General features: G+C 47.9%; 1 pseudogene; it reads right to left on the bottom strand.

The window, feature by feature from the left end:
• Positions 1-2,927: 2,927 nt before the first annotated feature.
• On the bottom strand, positions 2,928-9,217 carry LOC118920336 (zinc finger protein 132-like; annotated as a pseudogene).
• Positions 9,218-13,665: the final 4,448 nt, after the last annotated feature.

The raw sequence follows: 13,665 nt of genomic DNA, 5'->3' as shown, positions 1-13,665 counted from the left end.
TAATGTGCTCAGGAACTCCAGGACAGTGAGAAAGAACAGCCCCTAGTCCTGTTTGTTAAACAGCCTTAATGAAGTATAATTTATGTGTAATAAACCCATTATAAATGTACAATTTATTTATTTTTTAGTAAATTTTATAGAGTTGTGCAACCATTATTATCTCACCTTTCCCTCCTGCCCCAGAAGTTTCCTTCGGGCACTTTTATAGTCAAATCCACTCCCTCTCCCATCCCCTAGCAACCAATTTATTGCAAATAAAGACACTTATAGTTTTTCCTTTCCAACGTGTATCCTAATTTGCATTTCTAGCCCATGCCATCCTGGGAAAGGCTAAAATATGTTCTAAATCTTTCACTAAATCTTTGACTTGGATGACTCCCTCACCTGGGGAAGGGAAAAGTGGGTTGAAAATCTCACCGTGATCAGAGGGGGCTGCTGCCCTCTTGCTCTGCAGCATGTGTCAAGGCGCATCTAGCTCTTCTCCCAGGCTAGAAGACATGCCCTTTGGACACCAGATCCTACCAGGGTCACCTCCTTATATTCGTGTAAGGGCCAGGTGGTGAACACTGGGTTCAAAGAAATAGGGAGTAGGAGAAACTGGAAACCTGGAGTGACATTGCCCTGTCTATGGGCTAGCCATGACTTCTTGGTGACTGATCCATGTGGGGTGAGGGTATGCAGAGTTTCTCGGGACCTGTATACTTTAATATCTGCCACAGCCATCTGCCACAGACATACAAATCATCCATTAAATATGGGGGAAACAGAAGCACTGAAACATTGTAATTTGTCCAAGAGCACACAACTAATTATCAGCTGTGTAGGACATGAACGTACAGCGTGTAGCTCTAGAGTTTGTGCTCTTAACCATCTCACTATCTCCAGAACACCTGGGAGGGTGTTGTGAGCTTTAAGTAAAATAACATGGACGAGATTTTACGTGGAAGACATGCTTATTTGCCACTCATATATCTTCTTTAGTGGAGTAAGCATTAAAGTCACTTTTGCCAAATTTTAAAAATTAGACTATTTGTCTCATTAAGTTGTAAGAATTCTTTATATAGTTTAAATTCAAGTCCTTTGTCAGAATTTGTTTTGCAGATGGTTTTCCCAGTCGATGGCTTGCATTTTCATTTTCTTGAGAGTGAATATTGAAAAGCAAAAGGTAAAAAATTTCATGTCATTGATTTATCTTGTCATGCTTTTTATATTTAGAAATCAAACAAATCCAAGGTCGTTATACTTCCTTCTAGAAGTTTTATGGCTTTACTGTTATGACTATGATCAATTATAAGTTAATACCTGCATATGACCTGAGGTAAGGGTACGGGTTTGTTGTCATGATTGTGTATGGCTATTCAATTGTTCCATATTATTGGTCGAAAATATTATCTTTTCCCCTTTGAACTGCCTGGCCAGTTTTGGTACATGGAACACATAGTCCACTTGGCATCTGGTTTCAGGCACTTAGAGAATCGGGGGTTCAAACATCAAAAGGGCTGCCTCCAGCCATCACTCAACAGTGCCTTTCTCTGGCTAGTTCACCAGCCACTTTCCTGTAAGGTCAAGATGAATGTCAGTAGCCCCAATTCGTAGATGCTCAGAGCCACAAGGACTGTGTTTTGGATGTTCTGACACATGCACATACGTTCACACAATTACACACACACAGACTGTGCACACACACAGAAGGCCAGCTGCCTAGCACAGAGCCCTTTTAGGGAGACAAGAAGTCAGGTTCAGATCAGGCACACTTTACCAAATTGATTCTTCACCAAGAACTCTATCAAAATACTTCATTTCACAAGGTCTACACATAGCTGACCATTCTAGATGCAAGGGATTGAGCTCTGATGTCCAATGTCTGCTGTACCTTTCTTGGAGGCCTGAGTCCCACATGGCTCGGCTGGACATTTAACTCTGATCCCAAGCAGCCCTTCCATGTTGGTGGGATGCAACTGTTACACCAAGGAAGGAGGCCCTGAGCAGACCAGTGGTCCTTGGGTACTTCATAATGCTGGGGAGAACTTGAGCTCCACAGAAGCTGGTACTCTGGGGAGATCAAATACTCAGAACCAACAAGCCTTTGTTTGGTACATTCCGGCATTACCAGGGAAATCTGAGGTTCCAGTAAGTTGGCTGGTGTACACAGAGCCCTGGTGGGAAGGGTAGAAAACAGATAAAAGATTTCACCCATGCACTGGGATAGTGCTATGAGATCTGTCTGATCATAGCTGACTCTACAGGTACAAGGAATTCAACTCTCGATGGTCCATGTTTAACCTTTGCTTGGGGACACCTGAGGTAGCACAGTTCAACTGGAATTTAACTCTGATCCCAAGCCCCTGCCATGTTGGTGGAAGACAACTGTTATACCCAGAAGGGATCGCCTGAGTCCAGGGCACTCCCTGTTACCTCAGGAGAGTCATCCAGAGCTGCTGCCTGCTATGGAATGAACACTACCAGCAAAAGGCAAACCTGGAACCAAGGAACACATTGTAAAGTCCATATGTACAGGTTGCATATATACCTATAAACTTGGTACATAAGTTTTTGGGAAATAGTTTTTAACATTTATAAAATCAAGCCTCCACATAAAAATGTGCATCTCTTGGAAAACCAGAAAATGGGGCAACCATATTTTGAGTCCACCATCTCTGAACCTTATGCCTGGAGAAGCCCTGCATCAGTGGCAATAAAAACCATCTGATGATGAAGGCCATGGCCGCCACACTTACCTGGAATATTGGCTGGGCCACAAAAATCCTGGGCTACAGGATTTCCTTTATCAGGCCCAGGGTTCCTGCCTGTGCAGTGATGGCCTTGAAGTGAACAGCCCAGGGAAACTACAGGAATCCACCTTTTAGATTATTTGCTCTGGCAGTGGGCAGCACAGTGCTGGTTATGCCCATTCTAAAGAGGCATTGCATATGTTCTAAAAGACAAGATTAGAGTGTGCAAGATGAGAGTGTACAGGACTTCCAAGAGCTGCAGAGCTGAGTCTCTCCTGTGGCCAAGGTCACTGTCAGAAAATTTGACAAACACTGCAAATCATTTCCTGAGTTTTGCTTTGGTTTTCAGAGAGATATTTGCTTATTTTTGTGGTATAAATTCCATCATGTCAGATTTCAAGCTACACTTATGATGTCACTGAATATGGAGTGGAGCACAATCAGTTCTTGTGAGTGGGTATGATGTGGCCCAGGCACAGCACCAGCCATATTGCCTCCATTTGCCAGTCTCCCTGACTCCCTGCATTTCTGCACCCACTTTTGTTTCCATCTGGCCCCTGTATATCTTACATCTAATGACATCTACCTGCAGATTCTGAACTTAAGGAGACTTACTCATGGGCAGGTCCCAGGAGACAGTCTTCTCAGCACTATTGGGAATGTGTGAAATTCCCAGGAATAAGGGACACAATCCCTTCCCAGAAAGTATTAGAGATTGCTACACCAAATACCCAATCCCCAAAGCTTTGGTCCCAAAGGGTAGTCCTGGCATCCAGGACACAGATTCGGCCCAGAGGACTTCAGTCTGTCCCAGGAGGCCTTGGGCCAGAAGGCAAATTAGGTTAAACTAGACTGAAAGCTATTATCTGCCATCCTGCTGTTAAAGTTGGAGGCCCCCACAAAAGTGATTCCCTTTTTCTACACTATTAGAACCCAATTCTGTTCTCAATCTTTTCCCCACACACATTGGATGGAGTCCTGGGAATAAAGGTGGCCTCAACAATAAGGCCTTTATTATCATACACTGGAGGCAGGCATTTCCAGGGTTAGGCTAGAGATTTGATACATCCACTGTGGACATCATCTGTATATTTAACAATGCCCCTGACAAAGGGAAACCTCTGAAGTCCTGAGATTCCAGTCCAGATCCTCCTGGAGAGAACTGCGGGTTCCTGCCTGACCCACTGGGAATGGGACAGCTGGAAAATGGTGCCACATTGAAGTGCTCCCATCACTCGTGGCTCCCTCCAGGGAAGGAGAGCACAAGGTCTGCCTTCCTTGAGTATGCTGACAGGCACAGGCCATAGGCACCTGCCAGTTGGCAGAAGTGAGATGGCATCTGGCAGTGGCATAATATGGCAAAGCAACTGGACAAGTTAGAAAGTGCAATGTAGCTCCTGGAAGCTTCCCACTTATCTGGCCCTCACAGGCAGTCCCCCCGTAAGGGTGTTGGGATGTTCAAGTTCCAATTCTTGGCTGACGGCTCTCTTATTAAAGGTTCCCTTACTGAAGTTCTCAGGAATGAGTCCTTTTAAGGTGAACAAGGAGAATCCCCAGATAGTTTGTGCTTTTTCACCTTTGCCATGCTCCTAAGGCCCTCCTCTGGTATGACCTTTCTGGTGCTTAGTGTAGCTGGAGCTCTGGCTGAAGGTGCTCCTATGTCTGCTGCACTTAGAAGGATCTTTTCCAGTGTGACCCTTCTGGTGCTTAGAGAGGTTTGAGCTGTATCGGAAAGCTTTTCCACATTTGTTACACTCATAAGGCTTTTCTCCAGTGTGAACTCTCTGGTGCTGACTGAGGATGGGGTTTTTACTGAAGGCTTTCCCACATTGGTTGCACTCATAAGGCCTTTTTCCAGTGTGAACTTTCCAGTGCTTAACAAGATTAGAACTATAGCCGAAGCCTTTTCCACATTCCCTGCACTCGTAAGGCCTTTCTCTGGTGTGAACCTTCTGGTGCTGAATGAGAGCAGAGCTTTGACTGAAGGCTTTCCTAAATTTGGGACACTCATAAGGCTTTTCTCCAGTATGAATTCACTGATGTGGAACAAGGTTGGAGGGGCAACTGAAGGCTTTTCTGCGTTGGTTACACTTATAAGGTCTTTCCCTAGTATGACTCCTTTGATGCAGAATAAGTTTAGATGTTTGCTGGAAGGCTTTCCCACATTCCCTGCATGCAGAAGGCCTTTCTGTGTTGCGAAATTTCTGGTGCCGAGCAAGATGTAGCTGTTAATGAATGCTTGCCCACATTCATTGCACTCATAAGGCCTTTCTCCAGTGTGTATTTACTGGTGCTCAACAAAGTTTGAGATACAGCTAAAGACTTGCCAGCACTGCCTGCACTCATAAGGCCTTTCTGGTGCCTAACAACATGGAAGCTGCAAGTGAAGGCTTTCCCACACTGACCACACTCATAAGGCCTTTCTCCAGTGTGAACTCTCTAGTGCTAAATGAGTGAGTGTTTGCGGGTGAAGGCTTTCCCACATTCACTGCAACTGTGATCCATTATTACAATGTGATTTTTCTGATGCATCCTTAGTTTAAGCAAGTGGCTGAAGGTCTTTCCACATTCTTTACATACATGGGGTGTTTCTCCAGTTTGAATTTTTTGGTGATAAACAAGGGTTGAGTTCTCCTTGGGGTCACTTCTACCTGCTGGGCATCTGAATGGTTTCTCTTTGGCATGAGTTATCAGGTGGTTGAGGAGCACGAAGGCCTTCAGGAAGGACTTCCCACAGTTGCTACACTTGAAGGGCTTCTGTGCAGTGTGAACTCCCTTCCTGCTGCTGGCCATTGGAGATGGTTGGGAGGGCCTTCTTGTGCCCAGTGCTCCTGCATGACTTCACCTCACTGTGGATGGCCTGGTGCTGGAGGAAGTTATGGCTCTCAGGGCATCCTTATCAAACTCATTGCTTGTGAAGGTTTTCTCTCCACCATGCTCCTTCTGGTACTGGTGAAAGTTTACAGTGAGCCAGACCCCTCTCCCACATGCCTCACCCTTATATGGTTTATGCCTAGGGTGTCTTCTATGGTGCTCAGCCAGATATAATATGTCTTTCAACACTGGGCCACACATGTCACAGGTGTTGGCCTTCTGGGTGGAAGGACCTGCCTTAAGGATCCCAAACCAGAGCACTCCTTTTACAGAAACACCCTGCTCAGGAGGGGATCCCTCCACTCCACACCAACAACCTGAAAGCAGAGAAATGCTGGTGAAGTATGTGTAGGCTTTGTTGTTGGGGGAGGGGGGATAGTCCCTTCACAGATGTGTGTTTGACACATTCAGGAATGAGTCTGTAGGATCAAGTCAGAAGAAATAGAGCCAGTGGTGCAGGACTGGGCCCAGGAAGGCCACAGAAGGCCAGGTCTCCACATATGTGAGAACATAGGAATGGGGTCAGGCTGGGAGGAAAGGCAGGGTCTCCAACTCACTCCTCAGCTTTCAACAGGACCCAAATCAGGCAGGCCCTAGGAGATCTCTGATAGGAAAAGAGGACACAGAGTGGTGTGCACAAGTGCAGGGAAATCCAGCTGCAAATGGGCATCTGGTGCTGAAAATATATATAAGGGTATGTGCCCATCTCATAATATATTGACTATAGGCTAATGTGGGGTAGCCCTGCAAAGGAGGAGAAAAGGGGGACTGGGGAGACATGGAGATCAGAGCAGTGGGGGCTCACCCATCATTGAGAGCCCAGGGACAATGTTGATATGGAAAGAAGGTGAGAGTAAGCAAGCAGGTGGGATTACTGGCCCCAGAATCAAACACTAGTGGACATAGGGCAGTGCCCAATACATTGTGAGCCCAGCCCCAATGTCACCTCTACCCCCCGCTCCCACTCACCAGAACCAGACCCTCTCCCAGCCTCTCTTGCAGTGGCTGGAGACACATCTACCCCATTCGATACCCAGGGCTCTTTGCCCTGTTCCAGGTAGATAACCATACAGGACTTGGAAGATGCAAGTTCTAGGAAAAAGACAGGGCAGGTAAGTGGCAGGCCCAGCTCAGAGCAACCCACCCTGTGACAGAACAAAGGGAGCTTGTGTCATCTTTGCAACCAGGAAGAAAATCTCAATGTCAAGCCTCTGAGGAACATCTCACAGGAACATCCCAATGGTCCCCATGAGCAGTGAGTCTGTTGGTGTCTGCCGTTCACAGCACATCCAGGCTCCTGGAAATGTCTTACAGAAAAAGGAGGCAGAATATGGGCACAGAGGTTCCATCAGTCTGGACAGACTCAGAAAGCCAGGCTGAGACCCCCAGCCCTGCGCCCTTCCCCAGAAGGCTTCAGAAGTTGTTGGGGCACCTCAGGGAGGAACAGGCTGAGCCTGCGGCCCAGCCCTGCACACACAGCAGATGGTCCAGGGGAGGAAGTGCCCATGTTCACTGTGGAAAAACAGAGCTGCTCTTGGAAGAAGAGGAGGGACAGAGCCTGGAACAGGAGGCTAGGAGGGTGAGGGCCTTACCCAGCGAGGCTACAAGTGCCAAGTTCTCCAGCATCACACCGCGGTACAGGTGCCTGTGAGCCTCATCAAGGAGCTCCCACTCTTCCCGGGAGAAGTACACGGCCATGTCCTCAAAGGTCCCCCAGCCCTGCCATGATGGGGACAGCTAAGTCAACCAGACCAAAGGGCAGCAGAAAATGAACAGCAACAAAAAAAATCACACAGATAAACCCATCCAGGCCTAGGCCTAGGCCCCCACATCCTGTCACCTCTCTGGTGGACAGTCTCTGATCCCCAAACTACCTCCCCCAACACACTCCTCGGTCACCCTCCCCAAGTTCCAATGCCATGGGTTCCACTGTCTCCTCATGTCCTATTGATCACTGTGACCTTCAAACAGAAGGCAGGTGGGCAGATAGATACCATCTAAGCTCTGGGAGTCCCACTCCCCTCTGCCAGCAATTCCCCAGGGTCCCCAGATCCTACTTCCCAGAAACTGCAAACTAGTGTGCACAGAGTTTTCCCATAGACCCTGGTAACAGGCCTCTAGCTTATCAATTCACACTCCCTCTGCTTATACACCAGTTTTTGTACTGTACATCTCCAGACACCACCACTATCCCCTGGCACACAGAACGGATAGCTCCTAGCCACCGCACATGCTACTTGGGTCCTATTGACCAAAAAGTCCCAAATGCCAGGGGTAGAAGTCAGCCCTTCCTTTATAGTTTCTGCAGTTGATCCTATTCCTACCTTCAATCCTCAGCTACCCAGACAACACATGGATCTGTGGGACTTCCAGACCTCTCTGCCTTGCTGCATATTATTCCCTCACTAGCTATGGTATTCCTCTTTCCTCCTAAAAAACATTGAAACCCAGCCCCACCACCTCCCACCTCAGGCCTGTGAAAGTCCCAGCTGAGAAAGATAATCCTCCAGCCCGACTGAAACCTCCAGGCCACACAGAGGGTGGCCAATAAAGGCTGGTGAGTCCATAGAGGGGTGAATGAGCACTATCCCTGTCCCCTTGTCGTCCTACCTCCACCTACAATATGCCTCTGTCTGCCTCCCAGGGACCTAGATCCTCCCCCCCGCCTGACACCTTCTCTTATAGCTGCTCCTCCCTTCATCTGACTTGGTCATGCCCACACCTCCTGCCCTGGTGCCCAGGCCAGCCACCCAGTCCTCAGCTGCTCCCATAGGGCATCCATCACCGTGACCTAAAGATCCCCCCTCCTAAATCTGAACAAGAGCTCCCTCACTTCACTGGTTGGCTGCTGCTGACTGGATGCCTCTAAGCCAAATTCCTCAGCATCAGTTAGACCTGCATGCCCAGCTGCTCAGTCAGCACCTTTACCTGGGAGTCCCTGGGACAGCTCAGCCTCACCATGGTTAAAATCCACCTCCTGATCTTTCCCAAAACCTGCTCCAACCACCAACTTCCCCAGCTCAGTCAACACACTTCCACCTTCTAGTTACTGAGGCCAGAATCCACGAGGACATCCCTGTCTCCTCCACTCCTCTGTCACCCTCCACAACATAGAACTTGGCTGGCTTAACTTAAAAGACAGATCCAAAATCCAACCACTTCTCCCAACTCTAGTCACCACTCTGGCCAAGCCACCATCACTCACATGATTTATTAGCAGCATCCTTATGAGCCTCGCTTTCTGCTCCCTCATCCCCATCCTGTTTCCCACTCTGCAGCCACGGGGAGTGTGCTAACACCTGAGTCAGATCACCTCCTTCCTGTGCTCCAAACCTTCTGTGGCTCCCACCATCCTCAGAGTACAGGCCAAGCTCCTAGGCGTCCATTCCAGGCCTGACCCCATCCACCAGACATAAGAGTGCAGTTCCCTTAACACTCCCAGCTCAGCCCACCCTCCAAGCATTTGCACATCCTGGTACTTATGCCTGAAACAGCTTTTTACACCTTGTCCCACTGGAATCCATAAATGAGAACCTTCCCACATAACCCCTGATCATGACTCAGGGACTTGGGTGTGGAGTGACCCCAGGGTCCCCATAGGGAGAGAGGTGGACCGGAAATGTCCAGAGACACCCTGCTCCGCTCTGAAGGGCGTCTCGGGCCATGGTGGGGAGGGTTCGAGGGAGAGAGAGCAGATGGGCGCCCTCCACCCACCCACGCCGGCTCCATCAGCACGGGGGAAAGTCCTGCGGGTTCAGCCGACCCCCAGGGCTCCCTGGGGCGGGTGCCCACCCGCCGGCCGCGGCACTGCCGGCCTCAGTCTCCACAGCTTAAGCAAGCACAAGGCCCGGGGCGCCTGCGGGGGCGGAGGGCACGTGTGGAGGGCACCCCGCTACAGGGGATCACGGCTCCTCACTACCCTCCCGGCTTGGCCCCGCGGAAGCTGCTGGAAAGCTGTCCCAACCCAGCACTCGGGTCCCAAGGGCGCTGGGCAACGACCCGTCAGGAGCAGGATGAACGCCCACAAGGCGTTGCCAGAAGTCCCGCCCCCAACAACGCGAGCCGCCGGAAGTAGCAACTTTGGGCTGCGATTGGCCCAGAATGCGCTGCCCCCACCCGCAGCCTTCTGGGCAATGCAGTTTCTGCTCTACGTCCCGCGGCCCTAGGAGCGCCCGGATGTTCTCCATGGCAACACACAAGCGGCGCCGCCTGGAGCGCTGGGAGATGGACCCCCAGACAAAGAATGAAAGGGGATTGGCTTCCTCTTAAGGGGGCCTAAGATTTCCTCCCTCATAGACGTCCGGCAAGTGACCCGTGGGCTATCAGCTCTGAGATGGCCCCTGGGAAATCGCTGCTCTTCTCTGAGGGTGGAAAAAGAAGGTATCTCCTTCTCGGGTACTTTTTTTTTAGTAACATCAATGTCTCTAATTCAGTGGTCCTCACTGTGGTCCCTGAGTCAGCAGTGCTGGTATCACTGGGGGAATTGCTAGGAAGGCAAAAGAAACTGGGATAAGCCTGAGCACTCTATGCTTTGAGAAGCCCTCTTGGGGATTCTAGTACTCACTCAGCATCGGTTCTAATTCAAAGTCCAGTGACAAAATTTGGACAATACTGTTACTGGCAGACACTAGACTAGGGTCCTGGGTCCCTGTCTTCGCATATTAAAATAATTTAACAGGGACACTTAGGTGTATGCAAGTAAGCAGTGCACTTTATTGGAGAAGTGAGGAAACAGAAACAACTTGATAGACCAAGGTGGGCTGCTCAAGAGAGTCAGCCCTGAGAAAAATTAGGGTAGCTCCTATTACGAGTGAAAATGTTTTATTCATTAGTTTTTAGGTCACCAAACATGAATAAGATGGTTTCAATTAGAACATGCACTGTTGGATTACATACATAACATGTATGTTGCACTGTCATCTCACATAGCATTAGCATATAAAATCTCCACCCAGGGGAGGGAAATTTACTATTATAATGAGGAAAAGGCAAGTATGAGACACCAAATTTACCTTATGCTCATGTCACAAGTTGTCTACACTTTGTGAATATCTGACCAATGTGTCTCTAAACCTAGGACGCAGTGGCTATAAAACTTACTAAAACAATAGGTTGACATGAAAAACAATATATATTGGAACCTTACAGAGCCAATGGTTTGAGTCACAAGGCATTTTGTCAAGACTTAGGTATGTGGGGTTGGACTGGTCTCTCCATTTTTTTCCTGCCTGTCCCAATACTGCAGCTTTCTCCATGAGTGGTGACATGAAAATGCTTAGCACAGGGTCAGGTAGGTGGAGCTATGAAAATTTCATAGTGAAACCTCACTAAAAGAGTCCTAAAGCCAGAAGGGGGATCCCTTTCACCATACTAGGCAAGAATTGTCAATTACAGACAGCTACAGGACAGAGGTGCACAGCAGCCCCTCCAAGAAATGGACTGCCCCAGCATCTCCGCCAATGAGAAATCCTCATCACCCTGATCTCTTGCTTTTCTCTAGTGGACTTGCCTTCAGAACAACCCCTCCCAACTTCCCTCCTTTTCCATAAAATAATGTTCTCCTTTGTTTGTTAGATTTGACTATGGTTTTGCTGTAATTTGCCCGTCGGAATTTCAATTCTCTGTTATTCCCAAATAAACCCTTCTTTTTATGGTAAGTTAAGAAATTCTGTTTTATTTTTAAGGCTAACATTATGAAATATATGAAAGAACTATTATTTTGTTTTTGTCTTCATCAGCACCATCCCAAGGCTCTCACATACACTGTATGGATGCACAGTATATCATAGATGCTTTCTCTAGAGAGTCACCGTTGATATCTATCAAAATATAAAATGCACCCATCCTTGACCTAGCAAGCATCCACATAAGTTTAATTTTTAAGAAAGTATGTTCTTGAACTGTGGTGAGCAGAATAATGCCCCCCACCCCTACCCAAGATGTCCAGGTCCTAATCCCCAGATTATGTAAATAAATTACGTGGCAATGGGGAACTAAAGTGGTAGATGAAATAAGGTTAATAATCAGCTGACCTTGAGATGTGGAAATGATTCTGGATTATTGGGGGGACAGCAGTGTAATCACAAGGGTCCTTCAAAGTGGAAGAGGAGGCCATAGAGATTGAGAGAGGACAGGAGGGAAGAGAGGGAGAGAAAGATGCAGAGACTACAATGTGAGAAGGACACAAGTTGGCCTTTCTGGCTTTGAAGATGGAAAGAGCCATGAACTAAGGAATGCTTGCAGCCTCCAGAATCTGAAATAGGCAAGGGGACAGACTCTCCACACCTCCAAAATGAAGGCAGCACTGCTGACACCTTGATTTTAGAGCAGTTGACACAAGTGTCAGACTTCTGACATTCAGAAATGTGAAATTTTTATAATTTGTATTGTGTTTCTCTGTTTCCAAAGGCTCATGTGATTTTGCTGGACTCACCCAGATAATCCTGGATAACCTTCCCATCTCATGATCCTTAATGTAATCATGTCTGTGAAGCCTCTCATATGAGGTAATGGTTTCTGGGGATTTGAATGTGGACATCTTTGGGGCCACATGATTCTGACTACCAGACTGAACTCTTATGGTTATTAGACATTTTAAAGCAGGTGCCAAAATGTTAAAAGCAAAAGTTTCCATGAAGAAATCTGAAGCTCCAGCTCCTTCAGAAATTCCACTTATCTGTTAGATGTTCATGTATTTGTAAATAGTCCTTGGAAGCCTAGTCCTAGGAGGTGGCTGGAAGTTACACCTAAGTCTGGACTCCTTCTGCATGGCATTTACCTGTCCCGGCAGCCCTGTTGCATTGTGTTTGCAGAGGGTGTACAGCAGCTCCTGCCAGCCACACTGAGTCTTTGACCCTGATAAGGATTTTTTTGCACTGTGGTCCGACTAGACTCTGTCCAACAGGACTGGCCCTTCCTCACCCTGATTCTGGCCCCATTAGTTTCCAAGAACCCAGGGAATCAATTTTGACCTTATCTGACACCAGTTAATGATGGGTCCATCCCTTCTCATCTACAGTGACATATAAAGAGGTCATTTCCCTGTTTTCAGATGGTCCATGTGGAAGGGAAGATGAGGAGGCATCATCAAAACTGGATGCTTTTATAAAACGCACAGCACAGGTCTGGACTCCTGTGCTGGTCCCTCTCGCCAGGCAGTCCACCCTTATTACACAGATGGTCAAGTCTTCAGAAAAACCTTGCCCTGGGAGAAGCATCATGGAATAGACCCTGTGGGCAGAAACCATACATTTGCAAGGCATGTAGGAGAGATTCTCGTTCTACTTAAGCCTTCAACTTAACGGGGCCTTCACTGTAGAAACCTCCCACCTGTGGTAAGTAGGAGGCCTCACTCCTGATTATGCATCAAAGCAGGCACACAGCAGAGAAGACTTACACAAGTGGGAAGGGTGGTAAGGATGGCCCTGACAGCTGTGACCTCTAGCAGCACTAGGCCACCCACATGAGGAGATGCCCTGCCGAAGCACTGAGCTCAGAAAACCTTCCCACTCCGCTTCAGAATTGGGTGGTTGCCAGGGGTCCATGCCATTCAGAAGCCATTCAAGTGCAGCAACTGTAAGATAGTCTTCCTAAAGGGCTACACCTTCCTCAGCCACTTTATTCACTGTGAAGACAGACCATGCAGATGCTCAACAGGCAGAAGTGTTTGCAAAGATAAATCAACCATTATTAATCACCCAAAAATTCACACTGGAGAAACATCCCCTGTGTATAAGAAGTGTGGGAAGGCCTTTAGTCACATTTCTGAACTGAAAAAGCATCCGAAAATCCACTCTGTAAACAGACATTATGAGTGCATGGAGTGCGGAAAAGCTGTTGGCCAACGTTATACCATAATTCATCACCAGAAGGTTCACACTGCTGAAAGGCGTATGAGTAGAGCAAATGTGGAAAAGCCTTGAGCCACAGCAGCCACCTTGTTCTGCATGATAGAGCTCACACTGGAGAAAGACCTTATAAGTGCACCAAATGTAGGAAAACTTAGCCAGCCTTCTACCATTACTCTTCATGAGAAGGCTCACACCAGAGAAAGGTCTTG

The sequence above is a fragment of the Manis pentadactyla genome (assembly GCF_030020395.1).
Source record: "Manis pentadactyla isolate mManPen7 chromosome 15 unlocalized genomic scaffold, mManPen7.hap1 SUPER_15_unloc_1, whole genome shotgun sequence".
In the NCBI taxonomy this organism is placed as follows: domain Eukaryota; kingdom Metazoa; phylum Chordata; class Mammalia; order Pholidota; family Manidae; genus Manis; species Manis pentadactyla.
This window is presented reverse-complemented; position numbering and strand designations above follow the sequence as displayed.